Source organism: Acinonyx jubatus, chromosome X (genome assembly GCF_027475565.1).
Source record: "Acinonyx jubatus isolate Ajub_Pintada_27869175 chromosome X, VMU_Ajub_asm_v1.0, whole genome shotgun sequence".
NCBI classification, from domain to species: Eukaryota; Metazoa; Chordata; class Mammalia; order Carnivora; family Felidae; genus Acinonyx; species Acinonyx jubatus.
In genome coordinates this window covers 36,823,488-36,840,436 of record NC_069389.1, presented here as the reverse complement: position 1 = coordinate 36,840,436, position 16,949 = coordinate 36,823,488, and the positions used below count along the sequence as shown (strand labels likewise).

The 16,949-nt window shown below is 41.9% G+C and overlaps 1 pseudogene; it reads right to left on the bottom strand.

Moving 5' to 3' along the window:
• The window catches only part of LOC113597557 (60S ribosomal protein L10-like), a 29,246-nt pseudogene that overhangs the window by 9,343 nt on the left and 2,954 nt on the right, over nt 1-16,949 (bottom strand).

The window sequence follows — 16,949 nt, the reverse complement described above, 5'->3', positions numbered from 1 at the left end:
CAAGCCACTGGCAGACACCAGGGATTCAGAAATGAATATGTGGTTCTTGTCTTCAGGAAGCCCATAATCTAGTGGGTGGAAAGAGAAGTAAACAGTTACTAATGATGGAAATCGTTTGCATGAGAGGGAGATACTGTGGGAGCCAAAAACCCAGGTTGGGGTGGGGGCGGGCATTTTTAGGAACGGGATGCCTGACCTGGACCTTGAAGGACAAAGCCTCAGAAATTCTCAAACTCTGGAAAAAGTCTCTGTGTGAGTGCATGACATTCAAAATGCAGTTGCTGTTGAAGAAGTTACTATAGGAATAACTGTAAAAATGTCACCTTTATACTCAAGATAGCACGGCATGGTGTCTGTGTGGTTTATCGGCAATGGCAGGCTTATTACTTTTAATGCTGTAATTTTCGCAGGGTCACCGTTCTACTTTTCCCTATTATATGTGTTACATAAAACTGTACTTCTTCATCTCTATTGGAAAAAGCAAAAATGCCTGTAGAGGAAGTTGCTTTTTGATAATGGCATATTTTCCATGAAGAAAATGAAACCCTTGCAAATTCACTTCATTATGCTTGGCTTCCTCCTTCATGGCTGTTGCTTTCATATCAACTCCCTCTTTCCTTCTCCTCTTCCCCATGCCCCTGCTGTTCCCTCCTGTTGCCCTGATATGGTGATCCTGGCCAGACTAGGGGGACCCCTCCCGGGCTCTTGTTAAAGCTAGGACTTGAAGTACAGTTTGATAATTTTCTAATTGTCTTTCGCTACTGGGTATTTCAGCCAAGATAAGTTTGTCTTCATTGAAGACCATTAGAAGGGCCTGAAAAGCTAGGATGCTTCTGGTGTCATTGTAGGTCAGAGAGCAGGGACTTACTGGGTTGATCAGCGCTGATCAAGACACCTCTGATCCAACCCATTCTATACCTGGAATGTTAAGGAACAGGAGGTCATTCCAGGGGCCAGGAGAAAGAGAAGTATGCCATGGGGCTGGAAGAGGAGTCACAGGAACAGCTGAGTGGAATAGACTAGAAAACTGAGCCTTACTGCTAGAGGGCCATGTTGGCTGCAGTCTGGTTAGGAACAAAGAGACTGATCGAGGTAAGAGAGCAGAAGCGGGCACTAGGGGCGGTTGACAACAGGATGTGCTAACTTGGGCTCTCTGGCACACCTCACATACCCATGCAGGCTGCAAAAGCCAACTCGCTCTAAAGAGTGCCAATTTTGCAGCCTCGCACCCCCCTCACTGCCAGGGCCCTGCCTTGGCCCCCATTCAAACATAATGAGAAGGTTTCTATAATTATCGCCCCAGCGTTGGCATTTGCACACAGCTGCGTTATCACACACAGATCTGCCCAGTCCCTGAGAAGGAGTTCCAGAACAAGAGGGCTGCTGTGCTTGACGCCACCGCTGCCTTCAGAGCCCTCAGACCTTGCCCTTTCTTCTTTTTTTTCTTTTCTTTCTTTCTTTCTTCTTCTTCTTCTTCTTCTTCTTCTTCTTCTTCTTCTTCTTTTTCTTTCTGAAGGGTTTAATTTGAAAAGAAAAAAAACCAGTGAAACTGTCTAATATCCTAGACTATAGAGCCAACTGTTAGCAGGGCTGAAGGTCGGATGCTGGCAGAGCTATTCTCTCGAACTTGCCATGGCCAGTGCCCCTCTTGTGTCAGCTGTGATGAGAAAAGAACACAAACACTAGAGCCCTGCGTATTCCCAGAGGCTCCGGTATGGACATGTATCCTGCTTTCTAGGCCCAAGGGGGGAGGCTGGGAAAGAAGAGAATGACTTTTCGTTGCCAGTTTTGGAAGAAAGCAAACAGGTTCTCAAACTTAGGTGCCTTCCATCCCACTGTGAAGCATGGGGTCCAGACCAGAAGAGTCTACAAATTTTCAGAATTAGAAAGGGCCATGGATGTTTTTGAGGCCCATTTCACACTCGGTGCAGCTTCCTCATTGGAAATATCCTGAAGCTGTCATCCAAAAAGAAGAATTCTCTCCTTGGCTGCTTCTGGGAACTGGCTGCTCCTTCCCTGGCAAGGGAGCTGGATTTATATCTGAACAGCTCTGATCCTTGGACATTCTTGCTCTCTTCACTCTATAATGGAAAGAGAAAATCATACTAGGTGTCTCCATAGCTTTAAACCCATCAAGGGGCTCCCGTGGCCCTTGGGATCAAGTCCATGTTCACAACAGCTCTGTGTGTTTGGCCCTCCCCACTCTCAGCTTCATCCTTGATAACATCTCCCACCCTCCACCCCCACTCTCACCCCCGGAAGAGACAGATGCTCAACGTACGGTTTCTTTCATTTTCTAGAATGAACCTCTTTCACTCTTAGCCCTCCAGCCCTCTCACCTATAAATTCCTCTTCTGGGAACATTCCTCTGTTTTTTAAAAAATATTTTTTTAATTAATTTATTTTGAGAGAGAGGACACGAACAGGTGAAGAGTAGAGAGAAGGAGAGACAGAATCCCAAGTTGGCTCCAGGCTCTCAGTGCCCAGCCTGATGCGGAGTTCAAGCCCACTTAACTGTGAGATCATGACCTGAGCCAAGATCAGGAGTCGGTCGCTCAACAGACTGAAGCACCCAGGGGCCCCCCAGGAACACTCCTGCCCAGGTTGGCCTTTCTTTCCCCTGCATCATTTTCTGGGAGGCCTCTCTGACTTCTAACCCTGATGAACTCCCTTTGCCCTGAGCTCTTGAAGCATTTGCTGTGGGGTTAGCACAATGCTTGGCATGTTGTAGAGGCTTACTGAGATTAGTTGAATGAATAAATGAGTACATGAACCCAATCTTCTTGTAACTTCTACTCTCTTGTCTTAATTCCACCCTCTTCCATATGACAGCCCTTGAAATATTCAAAGACCATCATCCTAATCATTCCAGCATCAGCACGAATCTGGTCCCAGCAGGAAACAAATCCCACACTCAGGCAGGGTAATTGACGACAGTGTGATAAAAGGGTGTTTACAAAGATGGGCACACCCCAGAGCTAGCAAGAGCAAGATCTTAAACCTGAAGAGTCAAGGGGAAGGAAAGCTTACCTGAGGCCAGAGAGAGTAGTTGAAGCTGGAGGAGAGGACCACCCACCAAGCCTGTAGGAAGGTGGCCAAGTGAGGGAATACATACCCACCTCACATTCTTCCCACCCTTTAATCCACCCCCCCCACCACCTGCCCCATGCTTCTCACTGGTAGATAAAGGGCAAGGAGCCTCCTAGGGTACAAGGCCCAATGGAAAAAGACAGAGAATAAAAGAATGGGGAGAGACAAATAAAAATTATCCACTACAATCATCCAATCCCAACAGCTACCCTAAATCTACTCCCGCCAGACTAAACAGCTTGAGTTGTTTCTGCTATTGCTCAAAGGTTGTGTCTGCTGGACTCCTTATTATCTAAGTCAACGCCATCTGGGCAGGTTCTGGACTGCCATCCACTGCCTGTCCTGAAGCATGTGGCCAGGAATACCACAATGCTCCTGACACCCTCTGAGTAGCACAGCAGCCTGGGTAATGGATACCAATCTCTGCCACTCTGAATGCTACCTTTGTATTAATGCAGGTTTAACACTGTGGTTCCTTGCTTATTGAATTCATTTCAATTGTTTTTTAATTGGGCTTATGATCAATTAAATCCCCCAGGCCTCCTCACACAAACTACTGTGAAATCAAGCTTCCTCCTAAATTGTACTCATGTCATCGATTTCTGTTGTAACCTCACTGCAAGATTTTACATTTATCCCTGTCAGATTTTATCTTATTTACTTCTGTCCATTGTTCCAGATTATTAAATCCTTATTTTGTTATCTAGTGTAGCACCTTTTCCTCTCCGCTTTGAGTCACTAGCTAATTGCATTAGGCAGTTCTCTTTGTTTTCATCTGTATTGATGATGATTTAAAAAAACTTCTTTGTAATGTTTCATTTATTTTTGAGAGAGAGGGAGAGAGAGAGAACAAGCAGGAGAAAGGGAGAGAGAGAGGGAAACACAGAACCTGAAGCAGGCTCCAGGCTCCAAGCTGTCAACATAGAGCCCGATGCCGGGCTCAAACTCGCAAACCGTGAGATCATGACCTGAGCCAAAGTCGGGCACTTAACCGACTAGCCACCCAGGCACCCCTGTTGATGACTGAACACAATCCCAGACAGCTGGGCACGGAAGACCTCCTCTGGTGGAGAGACTGAGTAGTATAGTGTGGGAAATAGAACACTGTTTCTGCAGTGAGTTGGTGGTATAATGGAAGGCAAAAGATCATGATGAAATAGTTTTGGGGAAAACCCTGGGTTGCACAAATTAAACGAGTTTCTTTCTTAAAGTATCCCTTAGAGCTATTAACATGCTAATGTCTATGGGCTATCTCTGGAATCAGATCTTCAAGACTACCGCATTGATTTGACTATGGAACACTCACACATGTTTGTGTGTATGTGCATATTTGTACATGTGTGTATTGTGTAGTATTGCACAAGGTAGGGTTTCACAAAGTTCAATTTGGGAAACGTTGACTATGGAATGGAACAGACCTGAGTTTCACTCCCAGTTCTACCACTTGCCAGTTTGGAGAAAGATACTTAATCTCTCTAATCCTCCGTTTTCTTATCTATGAAGTGGGTGTAAAAGAAGATCTTACCTCATACATTTGTGGTGAGAATGAACTAAGATAATGTATGAATGAATAAGTGCCTCTTACCACGCTAGGATAGTAAATACTCACTAGATGTTAGCCAACATGGCACAATATCTTTGTAATTATCATTATCATTAATGTTATTTTGACATCAATCCAGTAGTTAGCTTCCCTACGACAAGTACGTCAAAATGTAATAGTCTAAACAAGCTGAAAGATATGCAAGAAGGTAGAAATATGTTTCTAGTTTACATGACCTATATGACTGATAAATGATGAATATTCTAAATAAATGAGAAAAATTCTCACAACCCAATAAGAAAAAATAACGTCCTAACAGAAAATAAAGGACGCAGGCAGCTAGTTGACAATAGAAGAAATGTAAGTGGTCTTAAGATGGACATTTTTATTCTTAATGAAAAGGGATACTTGTGAAGGCTGCAACTCCCAACCCAGACTTGTAGCACCTGCCTTTTCATTTCACTGGTGCCAGTTGAAAAATGACGACAACAACAACCACAATAATAATAGCTAATGAGAATTTAGCATTTAGTGGACATTGACCACTGTCCTAAGCGTACTATAAATATTTACTCATTTACTTCTCACAATGAAAACTGTGAAATTGTTTCCACTTCACAGATGAGAAGACTAAATACAAAAGATTTAAGTATACCATTTCTGGAGCAGTTTGGGGGAAATTGTGAAATTTTTGATGGTATCCATAAGGAGCCTTAAAATATGCACGTGCTTTGGCTCAATATAGTTCGAGCTGTGGTGCATTGCCCAGGTCTTCTTCACAACTTATTCCTCCAGCTGCCGCCAGCTGATGGTCCTCAGCTCTCAGCCCTCTCTATTGTCCTCAGCTGGAGACGTCTGCCTTGTCACCATATGACTTTGGACTGGCCCAGGTGCAATGACCAGATGACACAAAAATATAAAGGCCTAGCTCCCTCACTGCATATAGGACAACTCTATAGGACTGTCGCTGCTGCAGAGCTTCCCATGGGATCAACTGAACCTTTGCGGTGGTTCTGTCACAACTCAACTTCTCCCTCTGCCCAATCCTGCTTCCCCCTCCCCCCAGAGGTTTTTGATTCTAAGAGTACTTCCTAAAAAACTTGGGCAAGGTGATTGCCATCTTAGAATCTGCATCCCGGAGAACACACACAGCAGCACCTGGGAATTTAACATCTAAGAACATATCTGAAGTAAAAGCCTACTGTGAATGTAAAGAATTATATATGAACCCTGGCGGATGGCAAAACCACAAGAGGAAGGAACCTAGGTCCCTGAATCAGGGTGTGAAAAATTTCATCCACCAGTTTCAGCTTGGATCTCCAAGCCGTAGACATCTGGAAAAAGCTTTGCTCTCATCCTTTCAACAACAATAACAAAGAAGGTGAACAAGCTTCACAGTAATGGCTTTTATTGAACACATGAAAGAACTGAGGTCATAGGGCAAACAACTAGCCTGAAATCTAGAGAGAGATAGGTGACTGCAGGGAAAAACAGGATGCTAGAATTTACCAACCTGTCACAGGGGCTACCAAAAGCCACAGAAGCCCAGCAGAGGATTTAGCTAGAATTTTTAAAATCAAATTGCTAAAGGCTGAGTGTAGGCTAGTATGAGAGAATAAAGCCCCTTAGCTTCAGGCATAGAAATGTTCACATCTTCTTGTAGGATTTTCCTTTTGGGACCCACAGGTGCTCATGGAAGGTGGGGGGTGGGGGGTGGGTGGCAGATGGGGAGCACTGTTTTTTTTTTAAGTTTATTTATTTATTTATTTATTTTAGAGAGAGAGAGATACAGAGTGCAAGTGGGAGAGGGGCAGAGACAGAGGGAGACACAGAATCCAAAGTGGGCTCTGAGCTGTCAGCACAGATTCCGACCTGGGGATCAAACCCACGAACCGCAAGATCATGACCTGAGCCGAAGTTGGACGCTTAACTGTCTGAGCCACCCAGGCGTGGATGGGGAGAATTCTAAGAAAGCTTCTCCCTTCTCTGTGATGCTGACTGGTGGAGGGCAAAAACTCCACCCAGACTCCACCCCTCTCTCCCACAAGAAACAAAAACAATCTGCAGGGCTAAGGGCAACAAAAACTGTAGCCTTATGGCACTGGTGGAAACCAGAGTTCATCTAAGGGAAAGAAACAGAGAAAAAAACAACAAGTTTCTGTCCCTGGAATAAGACAGGAGTGCACGCTTGGCCCAGCATTATGTCTGGAAGAGGGGCAGAGATACTTGGGAAGGCTACAACTCCCAACCCAGACTGATAGCACCTGTCTAAGACTGAAGATAATGCAGAGCATCAGAGAATTCCCCCCACCACACTGCCACCTCCATGCTAACAAGTGTCAAATGAAAATAATAGTGGAATAGAGCTGGGAGAGCTGCAGAATAAGAATTGTCTTCGAGGAGCATGACAGTAAGAAGACCCAAAGCCAAGTGGAAAGCAAACTTCAAAATCAACCCATCTCCCGATCATGTTACTACAAGCTTTCATACTAAGGGCATAGCAGAAGGAAGAGCCTGCTCATCTCCAAGCATTAAAAAAATGTATCTACTGTCCTACATAACACATCCTGCTTCCACCAAAAAAAAAAGAAAAAAAAAAAAGAAAGAGAAAAAAAGACATACAAAAAGTCCAGGAAAAACAGTCTAAAGAGACAAAGCAATGATCAGAAACAGCTTCAGTTATGACACAGATATTGGAACTAGTAAGGAATTTACTATGATTCATACATTAAAGTCTCTAATGGAAAAGGAAGATTAAGGGGCGCCTGGGTGGCTCAATTGGTTAGGCGACCAACTTAGGCTCAGGTCATGATCTCGCAGTTTGTGAGTTTGAGCCCTGCATTGAGCTCTGTGCTGACAGCTCAGAGCCTGGATCCTACTTCAGATTCTGTGTGTCCCCCTCTCTCTACCCCTCCCCTGCTCGCGCTCTGTGTCTTTCTGTCTGTCAATAATAAATAAACGTTAAAAAAACACAAAGAAAAGGAAGATTACATGCAAGGATAGTTGATTTCATCAGAGAGATGGCAACAGTAAGAAGAAACAAAATGGAAATGCTAGAAATGAAAAGCAAAGTAACAAAGATGAATGTTTTCAAAGGGCACACCAGTAAACTCAACACAGCCAAGGATATAATCAGTGATTTTGATCAGTAGAGATTATCTTAACTTAAATAAGAAGAGGGAAAAAAAAAGAGTGGGAAGAAAAACAGAAGATCAAAGAGACATGGGACAATACCAAAATATATAACAGGTTTGTCATGAAATTTCAGGAGAAGAAAGAGAGAACAAGGCAGAAGAAATATTTGAAGAAATAATGAAATAATGGCTGAGAATTTCCCAAACTTTGTGACAGACACCAAATTATAGATCCAAGAGGCTCAGAGAGTATTAAGCAAGGAAAAAACAAAACCTAGGTGCATTGGTTTCCAGTGGCTGCTGTAAGAAATTACCACAGACTTGGTGGCTTAAAACAACAGTGATTTGGTCAATCACAGTTCTAGAAGCCAGAAGTCTGAAATCAGTATCATGGGCCAGAGTCAAATCAGAATGTACTTTCTTTTGAGGCTATAGGGGCAAATCTAGTCCTTGCCTCTTTCAGTAATGGGTGGCTACTGACGTTCCTTGGCTTGGGGTTGAGTCACTTCAGCCTTGAAGACCAGCATCTTCAAATATCTCTGTTCTGTCTTCACATTGCCTTCTTCTCTGTGTGTGTGTCAAAAGCACAAGGAATGGGAGAAGGAAGTAGAAATACACTGACGTTACATATGAGGCAATATAACAGTCTTTGAAGGTAGACTCTGATTGTAAACCAATTAAACATGTTTTTAAAGAGGGATAAATAATAATTCAATAAAAGATGAAATGTATTCACAAGAGTGTTAAATTATACGTACAGAAAGCAGAAACAAAGAAATAAAAAAGAGCAAATAGAGCAAACAGAAAACAGCTAACAAGATAGTAGATTTTAATCCAATCACACATAATCCCATTCAGTGCGAATGGTCTAAACATACCAGCTAAAAGACAGAGATATTCATATTGGATTAAAAAAAATCAGGACTCAAACACATACTGTCTACAAGAAATCCACTTTAAATATAAAGACACAGGTAGCTTAAAAATAAATGAATAGAGCAATGCATGCCATGCAAACACTACATAAAAGAAAACTGAAGTGGTTATACCGATTACAACAAAAGTAAACTTTAGAACAAGGAAGGTTGTCAGGATAAAGAGAAACATCACATAATGACAAGTCAGTTATTTAAATAATCCTCTGTGTGTGTGCCTAACAATAAAGCTTCAAAATATATGAGGAATATGGGCACCTGGGTGGCTCATTCAGTCTGAGCCTGTGTCTGTCTGACTCTTGGTTTCATGATCTCATGGTTTGTGAGTTTGAGCCCCTCCTTGGGCTCCATACTGACAGTGCAGAGTCTGCTTGGGATTCTCTCTGGATTCTCTCTCACTCCCTCTCTCTCTGCCTCTCCCCTGCTCATACTCTCTCTTTCTAAATAAACAAATAAATAAACTTTTAAAAATATATGAGGAATAAAAAAGGACCGATCTGAAGGGACAAATAGACAAATCTACAATTCTAGTTGGAATATACTGGTTGATATTTTGCCTACAAAATATCAGGACAGATATAGATGATCTGGACGACACTATTAACCAACTTGACCTCATTGATATTTATAAAATATGCCAAACAACAACAGCAGAATACACATTCTTTCTAAGTGCACACGGCACATGTACCAAGATAGACCCCATTCTGGGCCATAACACAAGCCTTATGATATTTTAAATAGAAGCCATGCAAAGTATGTTCTTACACCATGCTAGAATTAAACTGGAAGTCAATAACGAAAAGCTATTTATAAAATCGTCAAATATTGGGAAATTAAACAACACATTTCTAAATGAGTTATAGGTCAAAAAAGAAGTCTCAATGGAAGTTAAAAGTATTCTGGCTTAAATGAGAAGGAAAATACGGCCTTTCAAAATTTGGCTGATTCTAAGGCTCAGGCAGAAAATCACCCTGAAGCATCTTGTAGTAACAGAAAGCAAGGAAGTTCTAAAACATAAATTAATTCATAAAGAAAATTAAATAGGAAATACATTTTAAGAGTTGGAGGCATGTCAAAAAGATACAGGAGCCAACCTGAAAGAGCTCCCCATGATCAAAGCTGGAACAATTTGAAGAACAAAATAAATAACATTAATTTTGGAGTATAAACCTAGAAAGCAAATAAATATCCATGATTTCACACTGATATAAATAATTGAATAAAAAAACAAGTGGGAAGAAAGGAATAACTTGTTATAATGCAATTCCAAATAATACATGTAGAAGGAACGAGAGAAATAGAAAATCAGAGCACTATAGTCATAATTTACATAGCAGACCCCTGATGGATGCAAAAATTAATGGAAAAAACTTTCAGGAGAAACAAAATATTTGCATGGCCTCAAAAGTATCTCCCTCTAAATATTTATTAATTATTATGGTTGTTGAGCATATGCCCATGAAGTCCTAGCTACTCTTCCTCCAGAAGACTGAGCATAATTCTCCTTCCCTTGAATATGGGCTGGTCTTTACAGTGGAGAAACTGGCAGCCATTGCCTTAACCAAGAGGATTGAGGTTAACATAATCAGGGATGTCATGTGGGTATCATGTACCCCCTAATATGATACAGTAAGAAAGTATTCTCTAAAATCCATAACTCCAATCTAATCACAGGAATGCATCAGACAGACCCCATTTGGTGGACATTCTACAAACCACCTGACTTCAAAAGTGTCAAGGTTATGAAAAACCAGTGAAGACTGAGAAACTGTCACCAATTAGAGGAAACTAGGGAGACATGACAGTCGAATGCATGGTGGTATTCTGGGTTAGATCCTGGGACAGAAAAAGGTTATTAGTGGGAAAACTGGTGGAAGCTGATTCAAGTCTGTGGTTTAGTTAATATGGTTGTACCCATGTTAATTCCATAGTTTTAATAAATGCACCATGATTATATAAGATTCTCACTTTAGGAAGAGCTGGGGAAAGGATATCTGAGAACTCCCTGTACTATCTTTGCAATTCTTCCGTAAACCTACAATTACTTCAAAATAAAAGATTTTTAAGTTATCCATATACTAAGTACACCCACACTGGACTTGTATATAAGAAATTAAATTCTCTTGTGTTAAGCCTTTGAAATTTGGAGGGTTTTTCTTAATTGAAATTAGTGTCATCCTAATGTACTGTTGATCATAATTATTAAGCAGAATCCTTTCAAATTAATTCTGTTCCATGAACACATATTTGACCACTCAATCAAGAAGAGATTGCATATTTGTTGTAAGTTGTTGTAAGAGATCCAGAAAAAGTTGACCAGCTGCTCTCTTTTTGTAATTGGTTCTCCAAAATTAAACTCTAAATTAGTCTCCACTTTTTTCTATGTTTGTTATTTTTATCTTCACAGCTATATTATAAGTACAATAAGATCCTTGAGATGAGAGCAACCAGAGGACCCTGAAAGGTAAACTTGAGCAGAACCTTGATGACAAGGAAGACCAGGCATCATAAATTCAGATGCCTTTGGGGGCCAGGCAGGTGATATGCATGTCTGAATGAGGCCTACTAGGAACTGGAAAATGCATGTTCACCTAGAGCTATGTCAGTATAGAATTGTTAACATCATGCTGATCAAGTGAAAGAAGTTTGCCATTTAGAATGGTCTAAGTGTAAGAGACTATGTCTAGTGATGGTGATCCTATTGGGAGGAGAAACCAGAATGCCTTTCTAGCAGAGGAATCTCAGGGTGAAAAGTCTACTTATACTTAAGCAAAGCATGTTCAGAGGGTCATGGCACTCTAGCCTGGTGTTTAAGGAGAGAAGGTAGCATGCCTAGGGCATTAGACCCAGAAGAGATTTTGGTGATCTTGTAGCTAAGTAGTATGCAGTGTGACTCTGCAGGGCCTAGGGGCTCATAGAACCCTCCCGAAGCCTGGGGAGAGGGGCTTCTGAAATTTACCTCCCAGATCTGTTGAATTTGATCTACACATGGTAGGTATTTCTCTGTGACAATTTATTGAAATCAATAGTTCCATGTCAAAAATACATTTGAAAAGCATTGATCTAAGAGCCCTAAGTCTTTTCATATTATAAAGAGGCCCAAGATGTTGAAGTGACTTGTTCCCAATTTATCTGGATTTCCTTAGATTTGACCTGCATATCTGGCCCCAAAGTCAGTACTCTTTCTATTACATGCCTGTGGAGGTCTGGACAGGACTGGAACAAATTTGCTCCTTGGGAGAACCCCACTTTTATTTTATTTTTCTATTCTATTCTATTCTATTCTATTCATCTTTTGCCCTCTGAGTTTCATGTTAGGTGCTGATCTGGAATCAAGAATTTAGGAAGGAAAGTAAGACTTTGAATTATTTTCATCCATTCCCTAGGTGAATAAAACATCTGAGAGCAGGTTTTAGTACAGAGTAAAGAGCAATGGACATTTGAGCGATGGGCAGTAACAACACAAACAACAATAACAATACCTTATGTTTATCGAATAGTTGCTATGCCCCAAGCACCTTACAAATATTTTCTCACTTAACCCTCACAACAACCCTATTTGGTAACTATTATTATCCCCATTTAATAGGAATGAAAGTAACACCTAATTAGAGAGGTTAAGTAATTATCCCAAAGTCTAATTATATAGTTATTAATCTATTATTGGAACTTCTTAGGTAGCAGCTAAGCATGAATAAATCTATGTATTCCTCTTTGCTGTTTTCTCCAGAGCTGTATTTGCTGCTGTGAGAACCCTAGCCTTCTGTTGACGGGATGGTTGCTTCCAGCAACCCCCACTCCACCCTCCTCCAGATAGGCTTTAAAAAATGGGCCCTTCCTGATTCCTATAAAAAGGGGTTAGCAGATGTAGGTAAAAATGTTCCTGTGGAGCTAGCATCTCAATGTCAAGGCAGGAGAGCCACAATAACACTAAGAATGAGGGAGCCCAGTTGTAGTCTGCCTCCATCGAATGACTCAGATAGTTTTCAGATGTGGTAGGTGGGATGAAACTCAAAGCTTGTTGGACTTCAAACATTTCCTCCTCTGTTTAATACATCCTGTGTGTTCTCCAGGGGAAATGCAATCCCTTATGCTTCTGTGATTCAACACAGTTGTTGCTTTTAAGTATGTTTGAAATCCCAGAGGTCCCTTGGGCAAATCCTTTTAAGCGAGAGAGCTACATTTTACTGAATCAGATAACTCAATTTTGAGTTCCAAGAAACTTGGGTTGTGATTTGAAACTTCCAACCATTAAAGTATGAGCTGGCGCAAAAGGTGGAAAAGTGCATCTCGTCTTTGCTTGTCTGACAACAGAAGGGTGAGAATGTTCCCTCAGCCACCATTTCAATGTATAGGAGGGTAGGGAGGGGGAAATATACAGCAGGAAAAGTGAGTTCCCACACAGCCAGGGTAGAAGACTTAGTTCCTGCTTCTTCTCTCTCATCCACTGGAGAAGGAAGTCCCAAGATTAAAACTTCTTGGTTGTAGCTTGATAGTGTTTGGACCACAACTTCCCATGATACGCTGGCAGTGATTACTGTTTGAGTTTGAATCTAGTCTCTGCCACTTTCAAACTGTGTGACTTCTGGATCCACTTAATCTCTCTGTGCTTTAGTTTTCTTACATGGAAAATGATAATAATAATAGTTCCAACCTGGGGCGCCTGGGTGGCTTCAGTGTCTGACTTCAGCTCAAGTCATGAACTCAGTTTGTGAGTTCAAGTCCTGCATTGGGCTCTGTTCTGACAGCTTGGAGCCTGGAGCCTGCTTCAGATTCTGTGTCTCCCTCTCTGCCTTCTCTGTCTCCCACTCACCTTCTGTCTCTCTCTCCTTCAAAAAATTAATAAATGTTAAAAAATTAAATAATAGTTCCAACCTCATTAGGTTGTTGAGAGTATTTGATGAGTTAATCGTGGGAAGTGCATAAACCATGCCTGTCACGTTGTAAGAACTCAGTAAAGGTTAATGGTAGTAAAGCTTTAGTAATCTGTTCCTAAGAGGTTCTGGGGACCCCAAAGAATCCAGAGCTCTAGAACTCTAGACATGATTTTGTCTCTCAGGCAGTCTCCAAATCATGGGGGGCTAGTTCACAAATACACTGGCCCTTTAGAGGACATTCAAGAATGGTCTGACCTATTATGACTATGGGTGTGGTCTCCACCCTATTCCTCCAGGATCATTGTAGAGTCTTCTGATACTACTGCAGACTCTAAATATGGATACTAAAAAAAGAAATGCTGTAACATGACATGTCACTGTAATTCAAACCACATGGTAATGTGGGTAGAATGTTAGCTGATTGTTAAGCAGGATGGTGATACAACCCAGGTAATGCTAATGGAAGTTGCACTTGAGGAAGATATAGATGTTGAATGTGTGGTCACGGTGCTAACTAAGATACTGGGGGCCGAAGAGGTCCTGCATTGTATTTCTGGTCATTAAAGAGAAGTCACACAGTATTTGATAAACACTTTCTAAACACCTATTATGTACTGAGTATGTTGTGAGACAGTTATTTCCACAAATATTTATTGAGCACCTACTATGCACCAGCATACTTCTAGGTCTTAGGTATACAACAGTGGGTAAAATAGGCCAAAACCCCTGCCCAAATGCAAGTTCTATTTTAGTGGAAGAGACAGACTACCGATAAGGTAAATAACTAAACTAGTATGATGGATGGTAATAAGTGCTGAGGTTAAAAAAAAATGAGGGAGGGAATGGAGATAGAGAGGGTCAGACATGGAGTAGTGATTGCTTTCTAGATAGAACTCAAAGAGGTGAGGGAGTATGCCATGTGGATACTTACAGAAGAAATATTCTAGGCAGAGAAAAGAGCGATACAAAGGCCCCAAGGAAGAATTGTGCCTCGGATGGTCAGAGAATGGCAAGAAAGCTTTGGGGTCTTGAGTGGTAGGGGATGAGGTTAGAGATGTGGTGCCTGACCAAATCACAAAGGGCCTTGCACATTATTGTAAGGACTTTGGCTTTTACAGTATGAGCTAGGAAGCCATTGTAGGGTTGTAAGTGAAGGAATGATATGTTCTGCTGACGTTTGATGGGATTGTTTGGGTGCTGTGTTTAGAATCAAAATGAAGAAGGCAAGGACAGAGGAAGACAGACCAGTTAGGAGGTTACTGCAACAATCCGAGCAAGACATAACCATTGCTTGGGTTGGAGTAGTAGCAGGAAAGCTGGTAAGAACTGGTCAGATTCCAGATCTATTTTGAAAGTAGATCCATCAGGATTTTCTGATGAATTTAATGTACAGTGTGAGGATGAGAGGAGTCAAGGATGCCTTCAAGGTTTCTGGCCTGAACGACTGGAAGATTAGAATTATCATTTACTCTTCTAGTGGTGCTAGGGAGACTTCAAGAGGAAGAGGTTTGGAGAAGAAGACCAGGAGTTTGTTCAATTTGCACATGAAATGCCTATTAACATCCAGATGGAGATGTCAGGCAGGCCCTTGGGTGTATGCATGTGAAGTGCAGCAGAAGGTCTGAGATGGAGATAAAATTTAGGGGGTCATGAACCTATAGGGAGTATAGAAATCTAGGAGATTGAATGAGATCATCAAGATAGTGAGTGTATCCAGAAAAAAGACATTCAAAAATGAAGTCCTGTGGCTTCATTTAAAGGTCAGTGGGATGAGAAGGAAGTAGCAAGGGATGGAAAAGAAGCAACCAATAGGTAGGAAGCAAGCAGGAGAGTATGGTGTCCTGGAAGCCAAGTGAAGGAAGTGTCTCAACAGGAAGAGTCGTCAATTCAATAAAATGCTGCTGATCTAGCAAGTAAAATGCAAATGTAGAACGCACTACTGGATTTAGCAATATGGAGGTCATCCAAACTGTGTAGTTTTAGGGAGGAGTGATGGACGATCTGGAAGAGATAATAAGGAGGAAGGAAGACACTACCTCACATCTAGACCCAGTGAAGATGAAGGGTCTGGGAGACAGAACGGCTACTGTTTGAGGAGGCATCTGAGGAAAGGTAAGTTTCACTTAGAGTAAAAAGGTGAAGGGAATAGTCAAGGAAGTGTAAGGGGATATGAGGCATTTGGCTGATGATTGATAGATGCTTGGCAGAAAGTTCCAGTTCTTTCAGGAGATGGGGTCCGTGGGAGGGGAGATGGTTACAGAAAAGGCAGTGTTTAGAACCATAAGGAGACTAGAGGCCAGGTGTTAGGGGATGGCTGGGAACCCTAGATGTCTTCCAGTGACTGACACAGAACATGTTGTTCTGAAGCAGACTGTGCTAGTAAGTGTCAGGCAGCTTGAGAGGAGTGATGGGGATATATAGAATTGGGGAGCCACTGCTTGACTTCTATGGGTGGAGGATGAAGCCTGCATAAAGGAAACCTTGCCCCTAGCATGTGGGCTTCCTCTTTCTGGTGGAGGACTAGAGACTCAAGGAGGGGTGACCTTACATTGAACTCACAGGAACTCTCTTGACCCCTGGTGATGGTCGTTTGCCCAGCCAATACAAGAGACATTCTTGCAGGGATGAGTGCAGCCATGGCAGCCTCTGACATATACCTCCCCAGTTTAGCTGGTGAGGGGTTGTCATTACCCATTGGCATACTGGGCAGCCACTTTTGCCCAATCCCCACTCCCAGGCTTCTGTGGCCGAAAGTCAACACAGAAGCATTCTCTCAATCGCCGGATCATCTCTATTTTATAGGAACATTTCCCGCGGTTGTTCTCTGCCAGCTTTGTTCCAAACGTGTCCAAATGTATTTTCATGTGGCTGGAAGTGTTTAAACATTCTGACATTTCAATCACGTAATACGGCTGAATGAACTTCCATGGTATTTGGCACAGCAGTGTTGCTTAATTCTTTTCTGACTGTGATCACCAAGCAGGAACCTAAGAAGTGGCAGGTACTCCCTAGGGAGATACAGAAGGCGTATGTCTGCTCGTGATTGCAGAGCACCGTTGATGCAAAGCTGTTCTCCTGAGTCCGGTGGCGAATGGTGGGCATTACATTGCCCGAAAATCACAAGAGACTAGGAACTTTGAGAAGTCTGAAGTCTTGAGGGCACTCATACAACTTTTTAAAAATTTTTTCTCAAGATGTTCCAAAGTGCTTTGCACCTGATTCACCTTCTTCGAGCTTCAACCCTAACATTGACATATTGCCAACTTACCAACACACGAAGTAACTTATCCAAATTATACAGAGAGCTTACATGTGTCTAGCACTTACCAATTTAGCAATTAAAGGCCTAGAAGTATATTTTCTGATT